Consider the following 14,081-nt stretch of genomic DNA (forward strand, 5'->3'; position numbering starts at 1 on the left):
GAGGTGCACTGCCTTCTTCCCTTGCCCTGGGGGAGTAAATCAGGGCAGGACAGAGTCCAGCCATATGTGCTTGTCTGTGTGCTGCTGGGGCAACCCCAACAAATGCTTTTTAAACATTTCTTCAGTGTTATTAAGTGTATTGAGAAAAGAAAACTGTTCTCATTTTTTAATGTGCCCTATGGCTAGCTTTGCCATCCGAGACGTGGCTTAGATTATAGTAAAAATATGACTCTTATTGCTATTCTAGCTGTCTTCATTTCCCTGCCATTTTCTACCAATTATTTTCTCTCCTCTTTCTTCTCACATATACTTTCTCTTCTTCTCTACTTGTATTTGTTCAACTCTGCCGCCCTCCCCCCCAACTCATCCATCTTTTGCCTATTCTCTTATTGGGGACCACTAACCAGAAGTTAGAGGTTCATACTTCTGTGACAGGTGCTTTTTGAGTCATCCTATTTGTACATATATCATGAGTACAAGGAAAGCCCAACAGGGAAGTAAGTCAGAAGTTCATAGACTTTTGAAGGCCTTTATTTGCTTGTTTATTGGACTAGGGAATCCTTGTTAGGTAATTGTGAATACTGTTGTTTTATTCTAATTAGTTACATTTAATTATTTGGAGACAATTTCTGAGTCATCCTGCTCCTTTAAATTTTTTGCTATTAAATCTTCATCCCTAACAGGATGTGTACTTTTCATTACCTCCAGGTAAAACTTTCACAGGTTTTTCAGCTGTCACAAATTAAGGCAAGATGCTCCTGTGAGTACAGTGGAGATCAAGGTGACTTTGAAATTCCTCTACCTTTTCTTCTTTCCTTCCTTCTCACAGAATCTCAGCCATTTGCTTGAAGTCAAGAAAACTGTTACATTGTTATTGCTGATTTTTCAAATGTGTTACTTTTTTTAAAAAAAGTTTCAGCTATAGGAATGGAATGCCAACTAAGTTGCCTTTTCAGAAAACAAAATCTCTTCCTTTAGGGATCTTTTAGAATTTACTTTGTTTCCCTGCACTGAGATTTTTGCAAAGCCATTTCTCTCTTGCAATTTCACATTGGGGGAAAAAAAAACTCAAGATCTTTTTTCTCTCGCTGATAGGGTTGATTGTGTTTTGAGTTTTCCTGTTTTAACAACAAACATTTACATGTTTTATGTGCTGTGTACATATATAAAAGAAATCATTAACGGTGCCCAGAGTTAATAGCCTAAAAATGTATAGCATAATATACTGCAGTGTCACTGGTAGCATAAAAAAGATTTAACATTAGACTCAGGGGGAGAAAGTATAGACAGTCTGAAACTATTACTACACCAAATAGCTCTAAAAGAGCTCAATGTGAAACCAACCAGAAAATGATCAACCCACAACTATAAATATAAAGCACTAAAAGAGACAAAACTTTCCCAGGATTGTGAAAAATGCATAAATAAAAAGCACCCCCAAAAGCATGTATTGGCAAAAGTATTTAGTGTGGCAATAAAAAGAAGTATTTGCCTTCTTTATATTAAGTGATTTTTATGGCATTTGTACAATCAATGCTACACAAGGACATAAGAACTACAGCTCGTGCTTATACCTATTTGAATGTAAAATTAGGAAGATGGGAAATCTGAAGAGGCTTTGACCTTTACATTGTAGAGTCAAGGTTACTTTCCATGTTTTGTTATATAAAAAGTGTTCCATTGGGAAAAATTTATTCTTTAAATGTACAAATATCCATACAATGTAACAACGAGGCTCTCTTTTGCAGCTTTAATATCTAAATAGAGGTGAACTAACATGATGTTGTAGATAGCTCTATTTCAAAGAGTAGTTAATCAGACCATTCTTCACAATAGATATAATCTATCCCACTGGAGGTTGTTTATATTTATTAGGATATATACCGAGTGAATTTTTGTTTTGTTGTGAGCTGAAAGTCACATCAGATCTAGGCACCAAGTGTTTAAACATGCAGCAGCAAAGAAAGATTAAACTCACCGAATCACACGCAATGCCATCTCTATTTATCAAGTCAAAGACTTCCAAGACTTAACCAAATATCATGGATCTTAACATTGATAATGAGCCTATTCATGATCATAACAGTAGTACGACCTTATACATGTCCTCTGCTTTGATGCATCAATGTGAATAAAAGTGGATGAATCAGCTGCCTCACCCCTCTCACTCAGTCCGTAAGAGACGGGGAAAACTAGGGGGTATCAATGGACAGGGGTGTTAGTAATGAAGGTATAAAAACAGAGCCCAGGTAACTTTTTCCTTTATTTCAATATCATATTTGATGCATTGGTTTAGCCATGTGCCCTTCCAAAGCCCTCCGTGAGACATGTGACACGGGAGCAGTAGCCCTATGTTTTGATCATATGCAGTTTCCAGTAATTGCCCCAAGAAACACAGATAAAATACAGTTTGATCTGGGATCATACTAATAGCTTAAAAATAGTCCATCTGAGAGCAGTTTGACTGTTGTAAATGAGAGATTCTAAACTGGCTCAGGCTTATTTTTTTTTTTTTGGGGGTCATGATACAGGGAGTTCCCCTCCACTTTCCTCATTCGCTCTTTTCTACACTGATTTCCCCTGTGTAGTTACAACAGTATGGTCCTTCAACAACACTCACAAGTCCATAATTCTGCTATTTAAATGTATCATGAAATTGCAGATACAGACAATTGTGGAAAGTCCGGCATTCTAATGTCAAGACACATTTAACAATTTTGTTGGGAGTCCACCTTTTATTTGGGAGTGGAGAAGCATATTGCAATGCACCTTCATTTCTCATCATGCCAGACTCCATTGTACAACTCCTCTAGAGGAATATATGTACTTTCATACTTACCTATATGTCTCTTGATCTTGCATTTTGCATGAAGGTTGCCTTATATCACATTATATAAATTTGTCCTTTGGGGATTGGTTTACTTATTTTTTATATAATATTTGTCCTTTTAGGATTGGCTTACTTCTTTTTTATGAGACTTTTCTCCTTGGGAATGAGAATTATTTAAAACACATATACTTGATCAAAAAAGTAAATAAAATCATGTCAGTTACGTAGCTCCAATTTTCTCCAATATTAGCTCTTGTAGCCTCATAACAGCCTTTGCAGAACATTAATGCAATCAGTTTTTAAACAGGAGACTGTGTAAACAGAAGGCCAGCAGCTTGCCATAGTTGCAAAGGCACCAAGTGAGAAAGCCAGCATTCAAATTCAAGTCTTCTATCTCCAAGGCTGGTGTTTTCCCACTCTATCCCACTGGCCCACTCAGAATCAACGATTTTCCTTCATACATCCACAATGTGGAAGGCTCTACAGCATGTTAAGTTTACATGTGGAGGAAGGTGAATCAAAGAAAATACAGATTTTAAATCTACATAGCTGCAAGGATTTTTCTTTCATAGCAAAAAGTAGGACAATTTTTGAACGAAATGGAGATCAGAGAAAGATGGCAACCATAGGTTTAAGTTCAACATATTTTTTTATCATAAATTTTCTGAGTGGAGGTGGCTAAGAGAGCTCAGGAACGACTTTGAGAATTAGGGTTAGATTACCATAGAAACCTGAATAATGCCTCTAAGGAAAGAACACAAATGATGGAGCACTGTTAAAAGAATGTCAGACAGAAGAATATTCAGAAATATGCAATAAGCAAAGACCTTTACAAAAAGCGAAAACAATTTATCTTAAGATGGATAAATACCATAAAGTCATAAATAAATCAAGAAGGGGGCCTAGTGTATTAGCTCAATTAGCTGATCCTCTCTGTTGCAAGCACTGGAATCTCATGTGGGCACCAGTTCATATCCCAGCTACTATACTTCCTGGCCAGCTCCCTTTTTGTGGCATGGGAAAGCAGCAGAAGATGGCCCAAGTTCTAGGACCCTGCACCCATGTGGAAGACCTGCAAGAAGCTCTTGACTTGAAATTGGCTTCAGATCCAGCCATTGCTGCTATTTAGGGAATAACCAGAGGATAAAAGATCTTTCTCTTGGTCTCTCCTTCTCTCTGTAAATGTGCCTTTCCACATTTAAGAAAAAGGAAAGAAGGAGGGAAGGGAGGGAGGGAGGGAGGGAGGAAGGAAGGAAGGAAGGAAGGAAGGAAGGAAGGAAGGAAGGAAGGAAAGAAGGAAGGAAAGAAGAAAGAATGAACAAGAGATGTTGGAGATAAACCCATATTCTCACTAAAGACAAAGTCAAAAGAGGAGATATGTTCTCAAGAGTAAAATTACAGGATACCTCCATTTGGGAAATTAGAAAAACTAGTCATGAATAAAAACAGTATTACTCAGTAGGGAAGATCTAGCTGTTGTCAGATAACTTGAATATGTAGTAAAAAAAAAAAAAATCATCACAGTTCCCATAAATTATCCCAAGAGCAGAGAAATAGAAATGTTTCATCAGGTTTAGAAATTAATAACAAATATAAATTATGAGATCAAAAAATGAGAAGAATTTTAACATGATGTGAAGATCTGGATAATATGACAAAATGTAAAAGTCTAAGCTCACTCTCTCCCTCTGAAACATTAGAAATAAAGAAAGATTGCAATAAATTTGGAGAGCATTGATAGGTGTCGTGATGCAATAGGTTAAGCCATTTTTGGGAACCTGCATCCTTGTTGGACTGTCTGGGATCAAGTCCCATTTCTACCCTAATTCAGCTTCCTACTTCTGCGTTTCGGAGGCAGCCTGGGATTGCCCAGGTAATTGAATTTCTGCCACCTATTTGGTGTAGTTTCTGGTTCCAGGCTTCAAACTCCTGCCATGGCTACTGTGGGAAGTGAATCAGTGGACTGAAGATTTCTTGTGTGTGTTTATGTGTATGAGAGAGAGACTGCTTTTCAAATAACTAAATCTGTCTAGAATATCACACACAAACACAGCAGATTTAGTAATCGTGAGGAATGGGGGCGTGGTACACAGAAACAAGCTGTGTTGATTAGCAAATGTGCACATGATCTCAAATCTACCAGTTTCTTTTTTTCCTTTCTTATTTTCATCTTCTCCCATTTGCTTTATCAGGCTGTCCCTTGAAAACATGTGAGTTTGCAGCCAATTGTGGAAGCTTTCTGTCTCCATTCTTTACTCCCTATTGTCTCCTGAACATCCTTCGTATCAGCTGTCCCGTGGTGGTTTTGAAAATCTAATTTGCAAACTGGGTGACTTAAAACAACGGAGCTTTATTTTCCCCCAGTCCTGGAGGCCAGCAGTCAGAAATCGTAGGGCAGCGCTCCTTCCGGAAGCTCCAAGGTAAAAGTCTGATCTTGGACACCTAGCACCTAGTGTTGTAACATTTAATCCACTACAAACTTCTATGTACCTTTGATCCATATTCACTTCAACACACACACACACACACACACCTCCATTTAACCAACTTCACTGCTGATATTCTCTTAGATTTTAGGTTGGTAAGAAAGCACTTTTCAGTTTAAAAGAAGTTTTCTAACAATAGAGTGTATTGGTGCTGGTTGTGGACTTCTTCCCTCTGTTTCTAGGACTTCAAGGATTCTATTGTTTTCTTGGCTTTTGATTGTTCTTTTCACCATTCTCACCATCCACCTTCCCAGGTCCAAATCAAATAGCAGTGTATGCCTGAGGGCCCCTTCTGTTTTTCTTCCTCTTTTGCTCTCCCTGGGTGAAGCCATCATAGCTCGTAGTTTCAATTACATCCTTGTGTCACTAAGTCACATTTGTAATGGCAACCCTGGCTTCCCGCCTTCTTTCTACACCACTTCTGCCATCTAAACCTTCTGGTAGGGTGAATGCATTTCGTATCTTCACTAACACAGTAGGTACTGAAGGCATATGGCTATGAATACTCGAAATGTTATTAATTTAATGAGGAGGTAAGTGGTAATGCTTTAGCCTTTCAATACATTGACACTGAAAATAGCCACTTGTAGAACCGGCCACCTTACTGGGTGGTGCAGTTTGGAGTCTCCTCCAACCTCCACGCTAATTCTTATAGACCTCTTGCCAACCATACAACATGATCTGCTTAAACACTCAACTGTTGCTTCCTGTGTGAAACTGACTCTGTTTTTGTCTTCCCAAAAACGCATTTCCATAATTTACTCATATAGAAATACATAACTGAAGATGCTGGTGTCTGCATTCTCATTACACACAACTTCCTGAAGACTGAAATTATAGTTCAATGAATGCTACAGACTTGCATGTTAGCACAGGGCCTGGTTTTGTGCACAGAATCAATGAAAGGAACAAGTTATGGTATTATACTTAGAGGTCCATCTTTATTATATCATGCATAAAGTTTATGAAGGTGCAGACACTTCATGGGAAGGTGCTTCCATCTTTTCACAATCTCCTCTTCATTGTGATGATATGTTCAAGTCCAAATCATTCAACATAGTTTTGAATCCTAGCATTGGATAAAAGAGAACCTCTCCTTTAAGGAGTTGTGGATGTAGGACCCTTAAAAATTTGTTGAGCATTCAGCGCAGCATCGTAAGCATTCAGCACAAACAGGTTGGAGCATCTGGATTCATTGATTAGCCCCAGCTCTTTATTTCAGCTTCCTTCTGATGCATCCCCAGGGAGGCAACAGAGATGGCTCAAGGAGTTGAGCTCTTGTCAATCAGGAGGGAGACCTGGATTAAATCCCCAGCTCCCTGGTTTCAGCTGGATCCAGGCCCAGCCCTGGCAAGCACGGGAGGACTGAAACAGTACAGGAGAACTCTTCATCTCTGCATGTCTCTGTTCTTCAAATAAATAAAAAACAGACAAAAAAAAAAGAAAAGAAAAAGTAGACATCAACCTCGTTAACCAGATGCAGGAGCCACAGGGCTTTGCTTTCCATGTTTAAGGTGTACATCATTCTTCTCTGAAATCAAAACACGGTGATGCAGAGAATTCCATAGTGCTATATGATGTTTCTGAATGGTGATTTACAACAACGAGGAACAGTGAGATTCTGCTAACCAAGGAAGAGTGAAAAGGAGGCATACTGTTCTCATATTGAATAAAGTCTGTGTGTGAGAGGTGCATCTGTGAATGGCAAAGGGCAGCACTAACAACGGCTTAGGCAAGCATGCAGAGTACAGGAGAGGTGATCCCTGGACAGTTTTTCTGGTTCGATGCACTCAGACCAGCCACCACTACATGGAGAATCCTTTTACGGGAATCGGCACTTGTTTAACGGCCATGGCTTTTGGCTTCTAAGCATAGTTTTAACACAGAAGAGGCATTCATTTACATTTTGGTTATCACTCCCAATAAAACACCCCAGCACAAATGGCACCAACTCTAACTGGATAAGGCACAACTACATAAATACATCCCTAAGTGCGCTACATGGGGAGAGAGGGAGGAGGAGAAGTACGGAAGTGGAACCTGTTGGATCTGAGGACATTCACTGGAAATTTAGGATTTCTTTTCCTCCCTACAAATATGAGCAGGACAAATAATCTGTGTGCAAAAGGCAGGGAGTAGCATTCCATTAAGATATTACAAGAAGAAAAAAAGAAACTAGTTCTGTTTTGTCTGTTGCAAGCTCCATTTTACTCTTACTGCAAGTCAGAGAACTATTTAGCGAAATGAATTGGAGAAAGAATATGAGCTACATTTGGTACAAACTTCAGTTACATTTTTCTTCTCTGTTTTATCTGTGCATGCAGGTGACACTTCTTAATGAGGGTTTTCAAATGTCCCTGCCTTTTAAGTGTCTGAGCTGCGCCCTGGGACAACAGGAACTGATTTTAGCTTTTAAATATGCTTCTGATATAGAGTAAGTTTTTTTCCTAGCACTATTCATTGTTTTACCCGCTTTAATGGGAATTATGGGTTTGATTAATGGGCTGAAAGATTTGGTCCATTTTAGTTTTCTTATCTCTATTCCTTTCGGATGCATGATGCTTCCCACTGTTTCTGAATACTTGAGAAGAACATTTGCAAGAGAAGTTTAAGTAAAAGCAAAGTGGGATGGTCTGTCCTTGGCCCTGGCATTTGTTGTGATCATTTATATTCTACATAGTCATATCATGTATACCACTCAGCCACATAATCATTTCACCAACTCTTTTGTACAGGCATCGTGCTTGGCACAGGGAGGTGTCTGGAGTGATTTTAGGTCCTACTAAATCAAAAGGAGGTGGTGACCAAACATTTTAGCCTTACTTTAAATAGTTCTCACAGATGAGATAATGGAAGTGGCACAGAAAAAGGAGGTAGCCATGGCAAGTCTTATTTGTCTTGTTCCCATTTTTCACTGTATAGAGTAGCTCAAATAGATCATCTGCAAACACCTGTGCTCTGCGAGTTAATAAAAACGTATGACACAAGCTCCTGATGAAATAAACCACCAATCCTGGCATCCAAAGCTCTTACAAAAATAACCACAAATAACTAGGCAACTAAGCTCACCGTCCCTGGAAGTGCCAGCTTTGAGTCAAATATGCATATTTATCACCCACGGAACTCTAAAAGGCGAGGTAACACATATGTTTGTGAAGGACTCAAAGAAGAAGGATTATCTCAAAGTACCACGTACTCAGATGCAAGGAGTAAAGTCTAAAGCCAATATTTCAAGGAGAGCTTTACCTTGATTTATCTCACTCATAGACATGTGCTATTTTGGGCACATCCCCACATTCAGGTACGTGAACAACAAAACTAGAATGTAAGTTGCTTTTATTCTTTCAGGTTATCAAGAAAACAAAGTTTATCGGTAGAATGTCACCAATACTAACTCTGAGACATAGAGTATTTTTTTTCCCCTCCACTGGGACAAAATATGAGTAAGTTCACTAAAATAAGCTGGAAAATATTCCTGACTCATTCGAATGCAATCTGTGATCTCCAAAAATAAAGATTGCTCCTAAGAAGTCCAGAACACGATGTGTTGCACAGCAGTACTAATACATCAAACACTCTGATGCACCCAGACGCCGAGCCAGCCTGCTCCACCTGATGAACATGAAAAGCGGACATGAGCAGAGCTCTTAGAGTCTAACTTTCCTCCCAGATTGGAAGTTTAAAAAGGTCCAGCATGGTAGTCTACCAGCTAAAGTCCTTGCCTTCAACGTGCCAGGATCCCTTGTGGATGCCGGTTCTAACCCTGGCATCCCACCTCCATCCAGCTCCCTGCTTGCTGTCTGGGAAAGCAGTTGAGGACAGCCCAAAACCTTGAGACCCTAAACCCACATGGAAGACCCAGAAGAAGCTCCTGGCTCCTGGCTTCGGATTGGCTCAGCTCTGGCCATTGTGGTCATTTGGGAAGCCAATCAGCAGACAGAAGATCTTCCTTTCTGTCTCTCTTCCTCTCTGTATATTTGACTTTCCAACAAAAATTAAAAAAAGCTTAAAAAAAAAAAAGGAATCTGGTGAAACTTAAGTAGTGTTTATGGCAATCTATGAGGGTCTCTGTGTGTTCACCCTAAAATATAACACTTGAGTGCATCATACTTGCTAATGGACACTGTATGCACTTCACAGCATTTCTGTCATAAAAATAGATAATTATGCTTAGTTATAAAGAATCCTGCTTAATCATGCAAATATTTCCATTGAAATTAAAAGATAACCTTATTAGGATGTAAGAAAAAAAAAACCCTGAGGTTTATACATATAAGGGGTCTTCAAACAAAAGCTTGTGATAACTTGTTTGATTAAAAAAAAAAAACGCTATGCATGGATTTCTATTTGGGGGGCCAAAATAAACATGGTTTTGAAATGCGTTTTCACGGGAGCTTTTTGAGCTCTCCTCATAGACGTAGGCACAAGGACAGCAATTCCTTCTTCCTTCCAACTCCCATAACTTCTTTCTGGGTGATTCATAATGAGGAACCTAAGACTACAGGTGTGGTGGCCAGGCAGTTAATTTCAGAGCAAAGCCCTCCGACTCTGCAACCAGGGAAGAGGTGCACACCCACAGGTGTTCAGATGGCGTTCATGTCTCTCTGCCCAAAGAAGGAGCCATTTCAGCTTAATGTCAATCAGGAAGTAATTCCTCATGCTGAAAGGGACATATCTAGAGACTAGAGGGGAGTTCTCGTGTGCTGAGGGAAGAGCACCATTCCTCTGAAGCTGATTTGCTGCTAAAATTGGATTTTAATGGATGGTCCTTGGAAGAGGCCATCTTTAAAGCATGGTCAGCAATGGACTTTCGAATGCATGCAGGAGCTACATGTTGAAACTTTGAGAGAAGAGTAATAAATGATTGGATAAGAAGGCATAACTGTTCCATCACATCACTGGGTAATACAATCAGGGACAGTCAGACATGCTCTGATAGTCCAGTTCTTCACCTTCCTTTAGCATCACTGTTCACTGTTTGACCCGCATTCTTTCAACTTTCTTGAAAAAGGAGTCAGAGGATATTTATTCACTTTGTGTTTGAACATGGGACATCTTTGGCTAATAAAATATTGACTGGGGTGATACAATCAAAGGCTTGAGACAAAGGATTGAGTAATTGGACTTGTCTTTCTGCATGTACCAACACACAGCTGGAGGGCAAGAGATCAGGAGAGTCCCCATCAGCTTAGATAGCCTCGGCCACCCAAACCTGTCTGATTGGTTATTATGACACAAGAACTGGCTGGCGCAAGTAGTAACCCTGCAAGTATATGAAGAATTTTTTTTTTCTTTACTAAAAACTGTTAGAAGAAAGTCAGGGTAAAAACAAAGGAGATTAATTTCTTAGCAACTTTTTCCTTTTCAAATCCTTTGTTTATTTGAAAGGCAGAGTGACAGAGAAGAATAAAGCGAGATCTTCCCTCTGTTGGTTCACTTTCCAAATGACTGCAACAGCCAGAAGTAGCCCAGGTTGAAACCAGCAGCCATGAACTCCACCGTGGTATCCCAAGTGAGTGGCAGAAGGCCAATCACCTGAGTCATCCCCTGTTAATTCCCCAGGCACATTTGCAGGGAGCTGGACTAGAAGAACAGGTAGGGCGAGATATGGGATGTCAGGGTTGCAGGGGTATGCTTAACCCACCACACCACAAAATCGGAACCACATTCACATCTCCTGAGAATCTCAAGGATGGAAAAGAGGAGTCAGCATTGTGGTACAGTGGGTAAGGTTACTATCTACAATGCCAGCATCTCATATGTCTATCAACTCACTCTCTCTCTCTCTCTCTTTCTCTTTCTCTCTCTCTTTTCCTCCCTTTTCCTCTATGTGACTCTGACTTTCAAAAAGAAGTAAATCTTAAAGAATTAGAAAAATTAAGTCATAGAACCTCTGTGAACCTCTGAAACAAAACAAGCTAACTGCTATTCACTCACACTGTTTAATTTCAGATACGAAACTATAGATTCATCTGTTTAAACACAAATTCTACCTGGTTGAAAATAAATTTTCTTTTTCTCTTAATTATTTAAGAAATATTGGGCCTGGCACAACGGCCCAGTGGCCGAAGGCCTCACCTTGAACACAGCTGCATCCCATATGAGCACAGGTGCATGTCCTAACTGTCCCACTTCCCATCCAGCTCCCTTGCTTGTGGTGGAAAGCAGTCGAGGATGGCCCAAAGCCTTTGGACCCTATGCCCATGTGGGAGACCTGGGAAAAGCTCCAGGATCCTGGCTTCAGATTGGCTCAGCTCCAACCATTGTGGCTACTTGGGAAGTGAACAGGTGGACAGAAAATCTTTGTCTCTGCTTCTCTCTGTAAATTTACCATTTAGATAAAAAATAAATCTTAAAAAAATATATTCCTCTATGGCAACTTCTGCTCTACTATAGAGTCAATCTGGTACTTTGGTTAAGGCATGGTTTATCCTGTTCTTCACTAATTTAACTCCAATATCGCAGAACAACCATTCTCCTAAGAAACTAAAAGCATTAAACTTTTAAATTTGAGTTAATCTGGAAAGCTTTATTACATTACATTGTACACTGATAGCCAAAAACACAGGTTCAAATCCAAATCCTCAGGCCTGGAGCGATAGCATAGTGGTTAAAGTCCTCGCCTTACACACACCAGTTTCCCCTATGGGCGCTGGTTCTAATCCTGGCAGCCCCACTTCCCATCCAGCTCCCTGATTGTGACCTGGGAAAGCAGTCGAGGATGGCCCAAAGCCTTGGGAACATATGCCCATGTGGGAGACCTGGAAGAGCTCCTGGTTCCTGGCTTCAGATTGGTTCAGCTCCAGCCGTTGTAGTCATTTGGGGAGTGAACCATCGGGCAGAACATCTTCCCCTCTACCTATCCTCCTCTCTGTATATCTGCCTTTCCAATAAAAATAAATAAATCTTCAAAAAAAATCCAAATGCTCACACATATTAGCAATGGTACTTTTAGCGGAAAGTTGGTTTCTGAGCCACAGTTATCAACAAAGTGAGAAAAGCATGCATACCGTTTAACACTGTCATCATCAATACCTATAATTCAAGTCATACCTTATATGCAGAATACACCGGGCAGGGCAAGAAAGCTAGGAATAGTGGTGGGTTTATATACAATATCTTGTGATACACAAGCATGCTCTTGCGATATACCATACAGCAACACACATCAGAGCTGGAGTAGAAAACCTAATACCACGACCTAGGTAATGCAGAACTGGCATTTACGCCTGAAATGAGTAGCCAAAGATGCACAGAAAGAATTCCAGGCCCAGCTTTCTCTGGAGCTCAGAGCTAACTGGTCGATGGGGACTGCTGACTTGTGCCTGGAGCTCTCACCCGGAGTGTTCGCTGTGATGCTCCTACCATGGTTTCTTTGCTGCCTACGCTCCCACCATCTGTTACAATGGCTCTGTGCCAGCTGACTGGATCAGCCTGCTGGCTTTTCAAAAGCCCAGAGGCCAAGAAAAGGTTGTAGATAAGAAGTCCTTAGAAAATTCACGAGGGGCCTGAAGAGAGCTCTGGGTTTTGCCGCTCACTTTCTCCCCGCAGCAACACGGAGAAAGATCTCTTGTTGCGGAAGCTTTTATTGCACCTGTTGATTTAGCTAGTTGAATCTCTAATCTAAATCTTGAAATCTGGAGCAGAAAAAAAAAAAAAAGCATGAACCATGTGTAGGTACCTGTGGCTGCCAAGCAGACAGGTGGTGTTATTGCCTGTTTCTTGGCAGGACTAATGGGAAACAGCAGGGTTTCCTTCAATACTCCGCTAGTGCTTCCTTTAATTCCCCAATGTTCTCCTTTCCCTCTTGATGCCTCTCTCTTTTCCCCAGTCCTTACACTATCTGTAAAATTTGGCAAAGATTACTTTGTTTGACTTGTCTTCCACCTGTGTTCACATTAATTTAAGTGGAAAATATTACAAATCATCCATATAAATCATTCTTATGAAACATGAGAGAAGACACTTATACACAACCAATATTCCGAGCTAATGCTTCACTGAGACTAGGATGCATTTTGTAATTACATTAAATCCATATAACTTGGCAGAACAATGAAAGGTCATTGGAGGGTCACAAAATCAAAATCTTCAACTAGAGCATTTCTATTTTGTAGCCAATGAAATACTAACTTATCAAAGGATTAAGTATGGATTCAAACATCTGCAGTATGTGGCAACAATGAGAACAACAAAAACATTTTGGATAATTTTAATAACAGGTCTATGTATCTATTAAGATGGAAGTACAAAGCTTAGAGTCTCAGTGTTATCTGATGGTAATGTTGATTTTGCTAGGACAATATTCACTCATTCATCCAACAGCAGCAGGATGGGCACTGACCAGATGCTGGGCATGGAACTAAAGGTTAATGACAGGAAAGCAAATCAACCAAAGCATCTCGCATCGAGAATTTCACAATCTAGTGTCCTGTGTGACTGTGTGACCACACAAGCCTAAAACAAAGCAGGCATGCAGTGACTGGGACACACACAGGAATCCGAAGATGACTTCCTCCAGCTTGGAGAGAGTTAGTCAAGACTTGCCCTTACAGTTGGTGGTCCATAGGGCACAGGAATAACTAGATATCATTTGTCATTTTTTTTTAGCCTGGTTGGATGATCCTGTCAGCTATTTGTTGTCCAAATCTTATGAAAGTCTCTGAAAAGGATGGAACTCTTGCCCTCTAGTCCCTCTCATCCTGCCCCCCTCCCAAAAGGAAATAAAAACTTTAAGCAATGTTCAGATTTCTCTTCGCTTTTCT

This window comes from Ochotona curzoniae, unplaced genomic scaffold (assembly GCF_017591425.1).
Source record: "Ochotona curzoniae isolate NIBS_2020 unplaced genomic scaffold, NIBS_Ocur_1.0 scaffold_461, whole genome shotgun sequence".
Taxonomy (NCBI): Eukaryota; Metazoa; Chordata; class Mammalia; order Lagomorpha; family Ochotonidae; genus Ochotona; species Ochotona curzoniae.